We start from the raw sequence: 14,482 nt of genomic DNA, 5'->3' as shown, positions 1-14,482 counted from the left end.
TGCTTGCCACCATGCAGCAATCAAATCCTGCTACCACTGCCACATCTAGTTCCTCTACTGCAACAGCTGTGGCTTCCATTTCCACAGCTGCATCTTTCACTGCAACACCAAAGATGGCATCTTCTCAACCTGCATCTGCTAAAGCAACTCAACTAGAGAAACCTGCAGAAAAGCCAGCATAGATGAGTGACCACCAGCCACTGACTGGATCTACATCAGGACAATCTTCTCAGCTCAGTCGCCTTCAGGCAGGCCTTGAACTCACCAACCAGCGCTTGAACTCACCAACCAGCGCTGGCTGGCCTTGACGGGTGTGGTGATCCTTCAGCCTCAGCCTCCCAAGTACTGAATCCTGGGATTACAAGACTGCATCAACACACCATTCTTAGCCAAGTCTTTTTTGAAGATGCAAGAGGTATATTTGTGACAGGTGAGTTTTAGAAGAATATGTTAACTGAGATCATGTCAGTGGGCCATGAATAAGAGCAAGTTTTCAACAACCTAGTGCAGTGAAAAATCTTTTAATGGAAGTCCCTAAAAATACAGTCTGGCTGTGGCTGACTCACTCAAGTAGCCAGTACTAGGGCTCCTCAGTCTTCAGTAATGGATGCATTTGCAGCCACTACCTCAGCAGTGACTACAAGAACAAGCAGAAGTTGGAGGATGTACCTTGAATTTTAATGAAACCAGATCGGTTTCAACAAATGAGGCAAATTATTCAACAGAATCTTTCCCTGCTTTCGGCATTGCTAAAAAATGAAAGTGAAGAATAACTGAAGAATTACAGCAGCAAGTTAGCCAAGGCCAGAAGCATCTTTAGATGTTAAACTAGTTCAAGGAGTTGGTGGTCATGGTGGAGAAGGGTGAGGCAGAAGTGGTCAAATGAACAGTCGTCCACCCACACCTCAGGAAAAAGGAGGTACAAAAAGGTAAAAGCATTTGGGTTTCCTTAAGGACTTGGGATACCAGTGTACTCTGCTCAATTTACAGGTCCTATCTTTTTTCCTTTTTCTTTAGTTTAAAGAGATTAAGACAAGAGAGGACAGAACAAAGCAGATCAGAACAGAACAATGCAAGCAACACAGTACTTCACCACAAGACAACCCGATATTAACAGTAGCTACCATAATTTGTCTCTTTCTTTGAAATAGTTAAGCATACCTTCACATATAATAGTATCAAACATAACAAAATAGTATAAAACCATTAAAGAGAATGAAAGTATTACAGGGCATTCAGACCAAATAACAGAAAACGATAATCCAATGGCTACTGGATTATCTCTTTTTCCACAAAAAAATTTGTTTATACTATCATACATATTAAAATCCAATAAGACACAACATGATACAACCAATGGAAACTGAAGAACAAAAGCATGGTAGGACTTCAAAGCAAGATGATATTAAGTCAGCAATGGCTGCCATAATGTCTTGTTTGTTCAAAATAGCCATTCATACCATCACACATAATAAAATCAAACAAAATAGAATAAAACCATTCCAACTAATGAATGAAAACATAAGGCTTCAAAACAATGTAATGGGGAACCATGATTACCATAAACTCTTATGTACTCTTACCATTTCTTACACTAGGGAAACTATACGGTATTTATACATGTGTGTTTCATTTATTTTGCTTATGAGTATGGTCTCAAGTTGCGTCCATTTATTTATAAATATCTCAATGTGATCATTCTTTATAGCTGAGTAGTACTCCATTGTATAAAAATACCACAACTTCTTTATCCATTCCTCAGTTGATGGACACTTAGGTTGTTTCCAAGATCTGGCTACTATAAATTGTGCTGCTATAAACATGGATGCACATATATCATACAGGTCGTATCTTTAAGACCCGTAGGATTTCTTTTGAGTTTCCTGAAAGGTCAAAGGGCACTGTAACATTGGAAAACTATGTGTCCTGAAGCTGTAGCAATCCTGTATTTAAAATACTCTTCAAACTACAATATAGTAAGTAGTAGTTGTTAACTATGGCAAGAACAACTCAAGCAAATAAACTCTGTAGGCTCACCCTATCAGTTGCTGAATAGATTTATGTACTGAGCTGTAATTTAGGTTCTAGCAGGATCCCAAGAACTTCTGTACTTTTTTGTGGAAGTCTAACTGTCTGAGGAAAAGCACTTTAAAATGTTAAAAACAATTCCTGCTATGGGTATTTAGCACACTACAGGTATAACCTCCTTAAGGTAGCATACTACCAACTGAGATATTCTTTTTTCCCTTGAAAGATTAAGCCTGTCAGATCTTAAAGTACATATTTGTTTTTTAATTTACCATCCACAAGCAGAAATTACATGCTTCACTTAACTCTAAAGCACTATTACAAAACAAATATAACTTATTTGTTCAGAAACTGCTTTACTTTCAAAAACATGCTTATATTTTGGAAACAACTATAATAGTAATTGTATCTCTCTTGTGCTAGATAGGGTTGTTAACAACATTAGAATTAAAAATTAAGGAATCTTTATGTAAAATTTTCCTAGAATTCAGTCTCACAACAATTTCTTTATAAGAAATTTAAGATAATCTAAGAATATTAAGGAATTTTACAGATGTGAAAGAAAAATGTTTTATAATAAATTCTCAATTCTTTGTGATAAATGTGACAAAATCCAGACTGAAGCAGGGGGTACAACTCAGCAGTAGAACACCAGGTTTGATTTCCAGCACTATGTATAAACAATAAAAAAAGAATGAAAATACAGTTACTAAGTAAACACTAAGGTCACAGAATACTCATGAATGTGAGGCCCTATTGTACATGTAAGAAAAAATGGAAAACTTGTTCCTTTAAAACTTTTGAAAAACAAAGTAAACAGGATAAAGAAGAATAAATGATGCCAGAGAAGCTTATTAACAAGCTGTATTCAAAAATGCCAAGAATATAAGCACTCAGGGGACCTGAACCAAATGTACATAAAGCTTTGTCACCTGGGTAAACTTCACCTATGTGTATGGATTAGACGTGAGATGATTCTGGGCAGCACTGAAACCCAATCCTGGCCATACACACTTTCTTATGTCTGAGAACAGAGCTACTGAACTGCAGTCAAATGTTCTAAAGGAAGGAAAAGATGAAAAGGAGGAGGAGAAGTAAAGACATGTGGCCTTACGAACCCACATATGAAATAAGCAACAAAAGAGTAATCATACTCGTTAGAGCACAGAGCAATGGTTTTCATCAAAACACTCACAGAAATGAGGACCGGGCACCACCCCATCCCTGCCCAAGCAGGGCCTCAGACACTGCGGTGCCCTCTGCCCTGTGAGCTCAAGGAAGAGGGGAGCAGCGGGGGTGCAGGGAGAACACTCAGGAGCTCAGGGCAGCCTCCCAGTTGTTTTGAAATCCCAAAGTTGTAGGTTCAGTTTAAACAAAACTTCCGCCATTAAATTATTAAACAGTTCTACACAAATACAGGGAGGTAACCATGATTAAGCTAAATAATAAAGACACGGGGGGAAACTCTACAGCCTTCTAGCATTCAGCATGTAAAAGATTGACAATTATAATACTTGTTTATTTATATAAACACTACAAAGACTTTTTTTAGCCTGTCAGACTTTTCAGGGCTAGAATTCTTCTGCCTAGCTGCTTTTTAAAACAAATCCTGTAAAAACAGGATTTTTAAAAAGCTCTCTAAGCACTGATATTTTACATATTTTAAAAGAAAACTTCGGGGCTGGGGATTTAGCTCAGCAGCATAAGCGCCTGCCTTGCACGCAGGCAGTCGTGAGTTCCATCTCTGGTACCGATGACCAAAAAAAAAAAGAAAACTTCAATTGTTCTATAAAATTTACTTGCCCTCTCAAAAAAGATAACCTCTTTTTTTTTCAATAATTCAGGATAATTATTATGAACCTGAGGTACAGTTCTCTTCAGTCAAGATAATGAATAAAGGCGAAATTTTAGAAATACAAACGTATTACAAAGAGTTTGAAAATCCTAAAGTCATGTGTAGTACCACCAATAAGATCACAAATAGTACCATGAAATTTTTCTCTTTTATATAGAATGCCACCACCGATGTTTCTAGGAATCCTTATCAGAATCCTAAGAGTAATAACAATTGCTATAATTTACTCCAATCATTAAATGAACAATCTAAATATATATGTGTTAAACTCATTTTGCATAGCCAGAGAGACTTAAGATACCAGTCAAATGATGTGCCTTTATGCTGTGCCTTTATGCTGAAAGGAAAAGATGTTGCTGATGAGCAAAAACCAACCCGTAACAAACACCTCTCATCCCTATAGCTCTGTTGTGCTGGACAGAATGCCTAACAGTGTCAGGAGTAACAGTAACCAGAGCTTCTGAGCTTCCCACCACAAAGTCTGGGTGTAGATGATCTCACTGTTGTTAATTCTTTAAACCTCCTCTTCCCATTTGGCAGAAAGTTCATCTGCCATAATGCATTTTGCTTCACCTAATGTTCAAAATTCCATAATCAGTGAAGAGTCTGGCAGAACAGCTCAGCGATAGCGCACGTATCTACCGCGCGTGAAGTTCTTGGGGCTGGGGGTTTAGCTCAGCGGCGTAAGTGCCTGCCTTGAAAGCAGGCAGTCGTGACTTCGATCCCCAGTACCGGTAAAAAGGAAAAAGACAAAAAAAAAAAAGGAACAACGTGAAGTTCTGGGTGCAACCCCAGCCCCCGGCCTGACCACGTCCCCTGCTGTGGTCTCCTGTGCGTCCCACTCTCCGCTCTTCACTGCTGTCCTCTCCTGATCTTCAGCTGCCTCCTCCAGCCTCCCCACATCCTACCTCTTCGCTCATCTTACCTCTTCACTCATCTGCTTTGTGATTCACTTCTGATGAAATAAAGAGAACTTAGACAATGCACATGTATTAAACCAAGTGAGTGGGCACTTTTATTTTCACAGCGCTGCCTTTTCCAAGAGGGTGAGGTAGTTTTCCTCGTTTACTAATGAGTGTTTATGAGGCTTAGACAGGAACCAGGCCTGAGGAGCACACCAAGCAAACAAACAAACTAGGCTAGGGAGGGAAAAAGCCAAGTTCATTCCGGTTCCTCAAGCTTTCCCGTTCCCATCGCATTCCCACAGCCAAGCAGGTCTGCCTGGACCGAATCTCACCCCTCAGAAGGCTTTCTGTGGGTCCTAACGTGGGGATCAGCTAGCGTGACGCGCTTGCCTGCACCCCCGGGGCCTTCGGTGGTGGCAACGTTCCTTTATTGTAACATGAGTTATGGGCATACGTGTGTGCACCTGTGTGTTAATCAAGATGTACATTTCTATTTTTGCATTTTTCTCTGTGTAAGTCATACCAAAGAAAGGAAAGAATGGGAGAGCAATAAAGGAGGAGAGGAAAGGTAACAGATGGAGGAAAAGAGATCAAATCTATTACATTGCATCACTGCCTTGACAATATGGCTTAAGAAAGCACCAAAAAGTTATGGCAACTTCCTTAGTATTTTCTGGTTCATTGCCTTGTCCTCAAAACCCAGATACTTCCAAACAATACAGTATTTGTTCTTTGATATGTCTGATCAGAACACAGTTTTCTTTATAGTCCACTTAACAAATGATTCATCTTAATGGTATTGTCTTTGAAAAGTAACAGGCTTCATGGGTAAAAATCAAATTCTCTACTCCTATACCTAGGGATTCTTTCTAATTAAAATCAATTATAAGCATGAAAAAATGATAACTGCTTAAAAAGTTTACTCAAAAATGTATCATTTACCAAAAAAAAAAAAAAATCATTTACCAAAAGAATGAACACTTAAATTATTTTGATAACTATTATTTAATGTTAAGGACTTTAATAGCTTTTTAAAAGCCAAACATTACAACCCAGAGGTATTACAGAAATCAACTGAACTAAAATATATGTAAAATGAATATTTTTCCCACAAAAGGAACTATCCCAAAAAGACTCAACCATTTTTCTCACACACAAAAACATCCAAGTTAATTATGGTGTATAATTTACTTCAAATTCCTGTTCAAGAAAAACTCATTTTTCATGTGTAAGACAGGTAAATAATTACTATTGCAAAGATTTTTTTTTAGAAAGATCTTTGTTTTACAAGAATGCCTTGAACTTTGAAGCAACGGATTTGTTTATTTCACAGTGTATTTTTGAAAGAACAATCTTCACAAAATTTGGTATACTATTCTTGCTGGCACAAAGTTTTAAACTGGACATACAGAATTGAATTTTGCAGAGGAAAATAGTTTCATTCATCATCTTAAAAAATATTGAAATAATAATGCCCTATAAGGCCAAATCATAAGTTCATTTTTAATTTTACCCCTGAGGTCCTACAAATAAATAAGAAAACACAAACACATCAATCTTAAGATAGATGTAGGACATTTCACAAAACAAGAAATACAAGTAAATAGTCAATAAGCATACAAAGCAATGTTGAATTTCCTATTGATCAAACAAATGAAATCACACAACAAAAAGCAAGTTTTAACTTAAAAAATGGAAAAATTAAAGAGGAAATTTATGAAAGAAGATTTGGGAAAGGAATTCTAATTTCCAGTGTAGCTTCACTTTAAACCTGAGGATAACAAACAGTGAGAAGAAACAAACCACAGTCTGGTAATTTAAAAGATGGTGAAAATGGTATTAACTTTATGCCAGGGTTTAGTTCTCTCCTTAGGGATTCTCTTTAAGTTTAAAAGTGCTAAACATTTCTACCTCTTATAAAGAGTTCCACTTTTCTTTTAAAATGGACAATACCATACAAAGCACTGATGCTTCTCTTAGCCACTCACATTTTATTAGATTAATAAAGTAAATAAAAAGAATTTAAGAAATAAATTTGCCATCCCTAACCTATAAAATGAAAAGTGTAATTCACTAGGTCAGATATGAAGGGTTTTTTTGCAATTTAATGGTTGATGCCAGAAATTATTACACCTTTTCTGCCTAAAATATTTTTAATATATAATTACATATTCAAAATATATTTAAACAACTAGACACTTAAATTGCTCTTAAATTGCTACTAATAAAACTAGAAAGAAGCAATTTAATAAAACCTTGGCCAAATATTCATACGAAACACCTCCGTTTTGGGTTGGGAGTGGAGGGAAGGACCTGGAAGGAGGGGTAACCTCTCTTCCTTCCTCACACTGAAGCGCAGGTCCATCGTATGCCAGGCTCCCACACAGGATAGTAAAAGAGCCAGGGATGTTTGGAGACGCAAAGATAAACATGGTGAACACAACAATGAAGTGGTTTTCAGACTTTTGGGGCTGAGGAAGGAACACACATAGAAAAGAAATGCCCATAACTTACCCCTCCACCAGTGTGGTAGCAGGAACTTAAGTTAAGCTTAGAAAAGCGGTCATGGGTTCTTGGAGGGGTTACAAAACCTACAATCCAAGCGAAGATCCTCTCAGTGTAAAAGGGAGCACTGGTAATAATTATGTGAAGACAATGAGAATAAACCAAAGCATATAGCCCTCGTGATGTACTGGAGGCTCCATGAACATCAGCAGAGGGTTAGGCAGGCTCCTGAAGTAAACTGTCAGCAGAAAGATAAAAGATTAATCATGGTCTGCAGAGCACCTGAGAATCCACCAGTACATTCATGGAAGATAAGAATTGAGGTGAATGTATCTTGAGCTACTTTTACAGGATTTATGGTAATCACCTCATTTCATTCCATGAGAAATGAAAAATCTCTGATAGCACCATATACTATCAAGCACAGGGTGCTCAAGGCCTGTTCCCCAACCCTCTCCCCCTGCCAAATTCCTATTCTAATGCAATCTAATTGAGTCAACTTAGCTTTTAGCCCAGTCTACATGGGATTAACCATCGTTTTATGCAACAAAAACAATACTTTGCATGGGTATCAAATGCCCATTGCATATCTCAAACTCTTCCTAGAGTAGAGGTATGAAAGAAATAAAAATAACTAACACACTTGAACAAAGCAGGTGAGAGACAAAGACCTGAGGAAGGGAAGGACAGGGTCCCCACAGGGGTCAGCTGTGAGTACACAGGTGCATGCATAGCTGTCCCACGTTGAAGGCTGGTATGGGAGTGGAGCTTCATCCATCTTTCCTGGACAGGAAAGCAAATCACAAGATTTATCTTCTTCAGCCTCTTTTTTTCTTCTGCACTTTGTAATTCCAATGGCAATCTTACTGTGGGAATTCTGATAATTCAACATATTCTATAAGTTACTACAATTTTAAATTGCTATTTAATTAAATTTATACATCAGTTTCTAGATTGGATTATCTTTGCTTGTATTTACCTTATGGAGTAAACTATAATTTAGATCGTTTTCCATTTTGTTCATGGTGTGAGTAAACAGCCAAATTTGAGTCTGAATCCTTCTAGTGAAGATAGCACACTATGATCAGCAAGTTTAGCCTTTTTCTTTGTTCACCTGAGTTACACCTTTATGGTTTTTTCTTGTTTTACTACATATATAAATCATGCTACTCTGTCATATTATTTCATGTTCTCTCATAAGATGCCTAAAATCCTTAATTAAGAGACTATTACTTAATAAGAAGGAAGCAACTATAGGAGGTCAAATTGAGCAATTGTCTTTAAATTGTTTTCAATCAGTGTAAAAATCAATGCCATCTCATCTATAGTCTCCTTTAAAGACAGTCCCACTGCCTCTTGTGCAATGTTTAGAGGGCCACTGAGTTGCAGAGGGGTCTCTGCAGTCTTGTTTTTACACCGGGGTTTAAACTCATGCTATTTCTTACCCAAAGCAGAGGTGACACTGACCACCCAACATGCACAGCAACTGCCTGTAAATCATTCCACAAGAGAGGTGTGGAACTGTGCTGAGCTCACAGTTTCCTCATCTAGTGCACATAAGGCCAATTATGAACATTTGCAGGAAGACTCAGCTTGTTAGAAATGCAGCTTATGAAGAAGGAAGCAATCTTTTCTTAGTGCATTGCTGATCAGTCACACACAGGAAAGAGAACCATAATTACTGCTTCTGTAGGTTCATGTATTAATCACACAAACTCACCAGGCCCAGATAATCATCAACTATGTAGCTCTGAGTAGTGTATGTATTAGCTGCAACACAGAAGATGGCATGTGAAAAACTGCAGGAGGAAGTTATTTACAACAAAATTGTCAGATGTGAAGAGCAGATGTGGAAATATGGAAGTGATCAGATAGAAGCATGTGTGACAAATCATATGACAGCGTCATAACTCAGTCTTTTTAGGAATCCACTCATACTTATACTTATTTTGGTCTTGTTTTGCTTTATGCTTTTTAGGAGATGAACCCAGCCTTCCAAAACTATCCTTATTCTAGTCTGTAAAGTTCATTTACATATTTTAATATAAGGATTGAGTCTTTATACATTTTCTGCATTTGACTATACAGTAAATGATTATACAGGCTGATCAAAAACTGCAGTATGTGTTTAAAGACAATTAGAGTGAAAGACACACTGATCATAATGCTCCTCAAAATACTTGCCCTTCCTGCAGAAACACTTATCCCATCACTGTGGCCACCATCTGGAGCAGCTCTGGCGGTCCTCCTTGGTCAGTGTCTCTAGCAGGTGTGGTGAAACATACAGTGAACACTGCTGCCAGGTGCCAGCCGAAGGAGTAAAAACATTACAGCTGCGTCCTCCTCCCACCTTAGGCACCAGACTTGGCACCATACAACACCTGGCCCTTCTCCAAAGTCCTAATGACCATGAAAGATAAATGCTGTGAACTGATTCAGGCCATCAAGGCAGCCGTAACAACACTAGCAAAGACACTCTCAAAAGAGGACTCCAGAACTGCTCCACAAAGTGGCAAGAATGATGGATAAGTACGCTCAAGGGAGGTATTTTGAGGGAGAATGATGGCATTTGCACGTTTTACTAAAATAATCTTTTAAAATGTAAACATTCACTGAGTTTTTTTATTATACCTCACACTGACTTATACAAAGCATAAGTTTGGGATATGGCTTCAAATATTTACAAGTACAAACATATCAGAAAGAAATAAACACAAACTTCAAGAGTCTGAGTACCGATCCCAGCTCTACCACCAGGTACTCTTATGATTTCAGTTACCCAACCCGACCTGGGCTAGATCTGTGGTTCTTAAATTATAATGATCCCCGAGGAAAGCTAATTAACGTAGACTCCTAGAATTTACTGCCAACCTACCAAATTTGAGTTTTTGAATGTGGGATAGAAATCAGCTTTTTTAGGCAGGGGATACAGCTCAAGTGGCACAGCACCTGCCTGGCAAATGTAAGGTCCTGAGTTTAATTCCTGGTACCAGTTTTTAAAAATCAGCTTTTTTCTGATTTTTTTGGTGACTGTTTTGGGAGGGGAGTACCAGGGATCGAACTCATGATCTTGTGTTTGCCAGGCAGGTGCTTATGCCACTGAACTAAATCCCCAGCCCTGAGGTTAATTTATTTGGATACTTACACAACACTTCTGAGAAAAACTAGACTACATGACCTCTTCATATATTTTTAAAATTCCATAAAATCCATAAAACTGTGGACTAGGTTAAAATGAATTTACAGCATCCTTTCCAAAACAGAAGCTACTTCCAGACTCTGCCCACTTGATTACTTGTCTGCTTTTCACAGACACAGAAGCATAAAAAAATGATTATGAGATTTCCCATTGTCCTTACTTAGGTATCAATAATTTTGCAGTAAGTAGATTACTTAATGGTAATAAAGTTATGAGGCCTCATTTATAATTTTCTTTTGCAATATGGCTAACTCAAGGACAGTATTCACAGGTCACGTTATTGTTAATATGTTTGAATAATCACAAGGTCATAGATTATCAAAGTGTTCTGCCACCTTTTGCATACCTGCAGCACAGAAACCATTTCCACTTAACTCTCAATTCTGACATAAATGCTAAAAACAAAATCTCAACTATTACAAAAATATGAATTAGGAAGTTATTCTAACATGACACATATTTTTCCACTGCCTAAAGAGTGCCTAATATAAAGACTGATTTCTGAAAAGCCAACTTCACCTAAATTTTCGCAAAATTTTACCGATGCCAAAAGAACAATAATTTAATGCCAAACATTCTGCATCCATGGGTGTACTAAAATCTGTCAGAGATGCCGCTGATCGCTGAGTTGATTATCCACAGAACTTGATAAAAAAAAAAATTCTGTATTTCCTAACATCACAACAACACATCAAAGAATTTGCTTCAACAACAACAACAAAAAAGCTTCAACAAAGTAAAGTAACATTCTCCATGTAGATTCAGCTGTCTCCCTGGAGTGGCCAGAAATTAGGCCCTGCAAGTTCACTACTGACTACACACGAGCTATCCACATGCTTTTTTGCAATGTGGATAGCCAGCCTCCCAGATCTAAGGGTAATAGACCTAAAGAAGCCTACTCCTCCCTGGCTATTACATGCCATTACGGTTAGAAGTCAACAGGAAACTCCACAGCTGAGGAGAACTGCTCTTTGCTTCCTGGAGTCTCTTTTTAGCATCTCTTGGTGGTGCTTCCTTCTAGAAGGTAATGCATACCTGCTCTTACTCGGTGCCCTGAAGTGTTAGGTTTGAATGCACCGCTCCAACTGCACTGCCATAATTAGATTGTAATAGCTGTTGTCTGTGCCAGGCCAATAGCTCCTCAGTACCTGGGAGCCTCTCACAGACACCTAAACCTTAGCCACTTGGGAGTTTCTGGTTAGTAGAAGCCACAATGACCAAAGCAGGAAATGTCAGCAAAATAGTGCTCTCCACAGGAGCAGCCACTGACTAGCAGAATTTGATGTTGTAATACCATAATGCCTCTCCCTTGGGATAATGGCACAGCTCTGAGTTTCTACTGTGACATCCAAAAATTCCCAAGCGGATTAACCTCCATTTACCATACCAACAGTGGAAACTCACATAACTCCACCTTTATGGCCGGCTCCCCTCTCCTGCCTCAGTTCCTCACTCCCTACAGGAATTTCCTAGATTACTCTGGTAGTTGATGCACACTCTGTTGTCAGGAAAACCCATCTAAGATTCAGAGCCCTATGAACCTTCTCTTAATAAGACTGGCTCTCATTGGAAATGATTGTTAGTACTTAGCATTGGCTGGCGTGGAAACGCTGGATTAATATTTGTCTTAGTTAGTGTCTTTCACTCTCCCCCAAGGAGCTGGAATCTCTACACAGACAGAACCTAGAATCTGGGAAGAGAATACAGTAATAGAACCTTTCATTCCTGTACTGCCTCATGTTTTAAAGTTGAGGGCTCAGAACTCCAAAGCATCATTTACTTAAAGTAGAACAGCTGGGAAAAGGCTGAATCAGAAACAAACTTTGGATATTTGGCCACAAAGAGGGATAAATAAACTATATGTGCACCCTAGAAAGAATTTAGTATATTATTTTGTACAGTCAAATGACACATTATGACTAACAGAACACAGACAGAAATTTTTTATTTTTTTTCTCTGAGACAAGATCTCACTGCGTTGCTCAGGCTGGCTCGAACTCCAGTCCTCTCGCCTTCACCTCCCAGGAAGCGGGGATTACAGTCACGTGCCATCATGGATGGCTGTAATTTTTATTTTTCAAGTTGGAGTCTTCCTGTGTAGCCAAGGCTACCCACAGACTCGCAAATCTCCGGGATGATCTTCCTGAGTGTTAGGATTTCCATCATAAGCCACTGCACCAGGCCCAATTCCAATTTTTATTTCAGAATTTTTATCATTAGTAATATCATCTGGACTGCAAAGAGGAGAATCTGGACTCACTCAATTTGTATTTTATGATCCTAGGCTGAATTCGTAAAATGGTGATCAAGCATAAAGATACAAGTGGATAAACTCTGTGTGTGTGTGTGTGTGTGTGTGTACTGGGATTGAACTCACAACCACACACTTGTCAGGTAGGTGCATATGGTGCTGAGCTAAAGCCCCGGCCCAGAAGTAGATAAATCTTAAGACATAAAAGAACATTTATGTGATCTATTCCTTGTTCTAAATCTAAGTCAAGTACATAACTTCCTTTTGCAATTATCTAAGATATACAAGGTTTCCACTCAGGAGTTTAGAACCTCTAATCTTGCCAGCTTATCTTATGACTCTGATGACTCTACTTTTTCCCAAGAAGCACTCCCACTGAAAAGGGCAGAAATAACATCATTAGGACCAACTCAATTTATGTCTCAGATACTGCTGTTTGTTGTACTTACCATGTGATAAACTTTCCTATAAAAACTATAAGCTCGAATATGAAGTTCATAGGATTTTAAGATTAGAATAAATGTGATGAATACTAAATTCACTTTTCCTATTACAAATGAAGAATCTCAGCCCAAGGAAGGCAAGTGATTTTACTACATTAACATACCAGTAGTTAGTAAGTAGAGATTTGAGGCTTCTGATTACGTGGCCATCTGTTATTAACAAAAATCTGTTTTCTACACACAGAATTTTCTTTAAAATGTTACATTAAACTTTTAGTTTGAACATGGTGGCACAATCCTGTACCCCCAGCTGAGGTGGGAGACTCACAAGTTCTGTTCTAGCTTTTCTCCCCTCAAATTGTTATTACTATTAACCTTATTTTCTAAATTCACCTACATTTTTGGTATACAAATACCACCCAAAGCTATGATACAAACAGTTGATATCACCTGATCATACACACCTCTCTGCACTCCCATCAGATCCTCTGAGGTAGACAGTCAATGCCCCCCCCCCATCACCACCAAACTCTGACGCCTCAGACAACTAAGATTCCAGTTACTCTGTGGTTCTGTCCCACTCTAGACCTGGTTTTTAAAATCTCTAATCTCTTAGGAATTCAAATGGAATTTTTCAAATCCCTATTTCCCAAAGGAAATTACTCTAGGGATATTTGAAATTGTTCAATTTCTGAATTTTTTAAATATGTGTTCAACAATATTGAAATTTACACATAAGAAAAAAAGATACAAGACCTGAACATAAACAGCTCTGAAAAGATATCTGACAGGTAACAAAGTGTGGGATTTTGTTCTGCTAAAGTTGTGCAAGTCAGGGCATTGTCTTTATCAAAGTTTACACATGGAAATGCCCTACAGCCAAATCTCTTTTACAAGAAAATAAAGTAAGTGTTCAGTGGAGGATTCAATTTCCAGCCATTTGTTACTAATAAAAACCCATTTTTTATATGTAGAATTTTCTTTAGAATGTTATAACATGAAAAATTTAAGCTGGGTGTCATGGTGCATGCCTGTAAACAGAGCACTCAGAAGGCTAAGCCAGGAAAATAGCAAGTTTCAGGCCAGCCTGGGCAATTTAGCAAGACCCTGTCTCTAATTAGATAAGCACTGTATTTTTATAATAGTGTGATCATTAATTAGATCATAAAGATCAGTATATTACTTTACCAATCAAATAAATATTTTTCAGTTTCATCTTCTATGTCATTTTACTTCATTAATTTTATCCATTAAATTATAAAGTAGGAGGATAAGGAGAAAGGACATTGCAATAAA

The 14,482-nt window shown here is 38.0% G+C and overlaps 1 protein-coding gene across 1 annotated transcript in view; it reads right to left on the bottom strand.

Moving 5' to 3' along the window:
* Nucleotides 1–14,482, bottom strand: part of Crybg1 (crystallin beta-gamma domain containing 1) — a 197,823-nt gene that overhangs the window by 168,353 nt on the left and 14,988 nt on the right. The gene's annotated exons all lie outside the window — the stretch shown is intronic.

The sequence above is a fragment of the Cavia porcellus genome, unplaced genomic scaffold (genome assembly GCF_034190915.1).
Source record: "Cavia porcellus strain 051 isolate PalLab524CR breed Dunkin Hartley unplaced genomic scaffold, mCavPor4.1 scaffold_7, whole genome shotgun sequence".
Taxonomy (NCBI): domain Eukaryota; kingdom Metazoa; phylum Chordata; class Mammalia; order Rodentia; family Caviidae; genus Cavia; species Cavia porcellus.
Note: the sequence above shows the minus strand (reverse complement) of the source record. Positions and strands in the feature narration are given on the sequence as shown.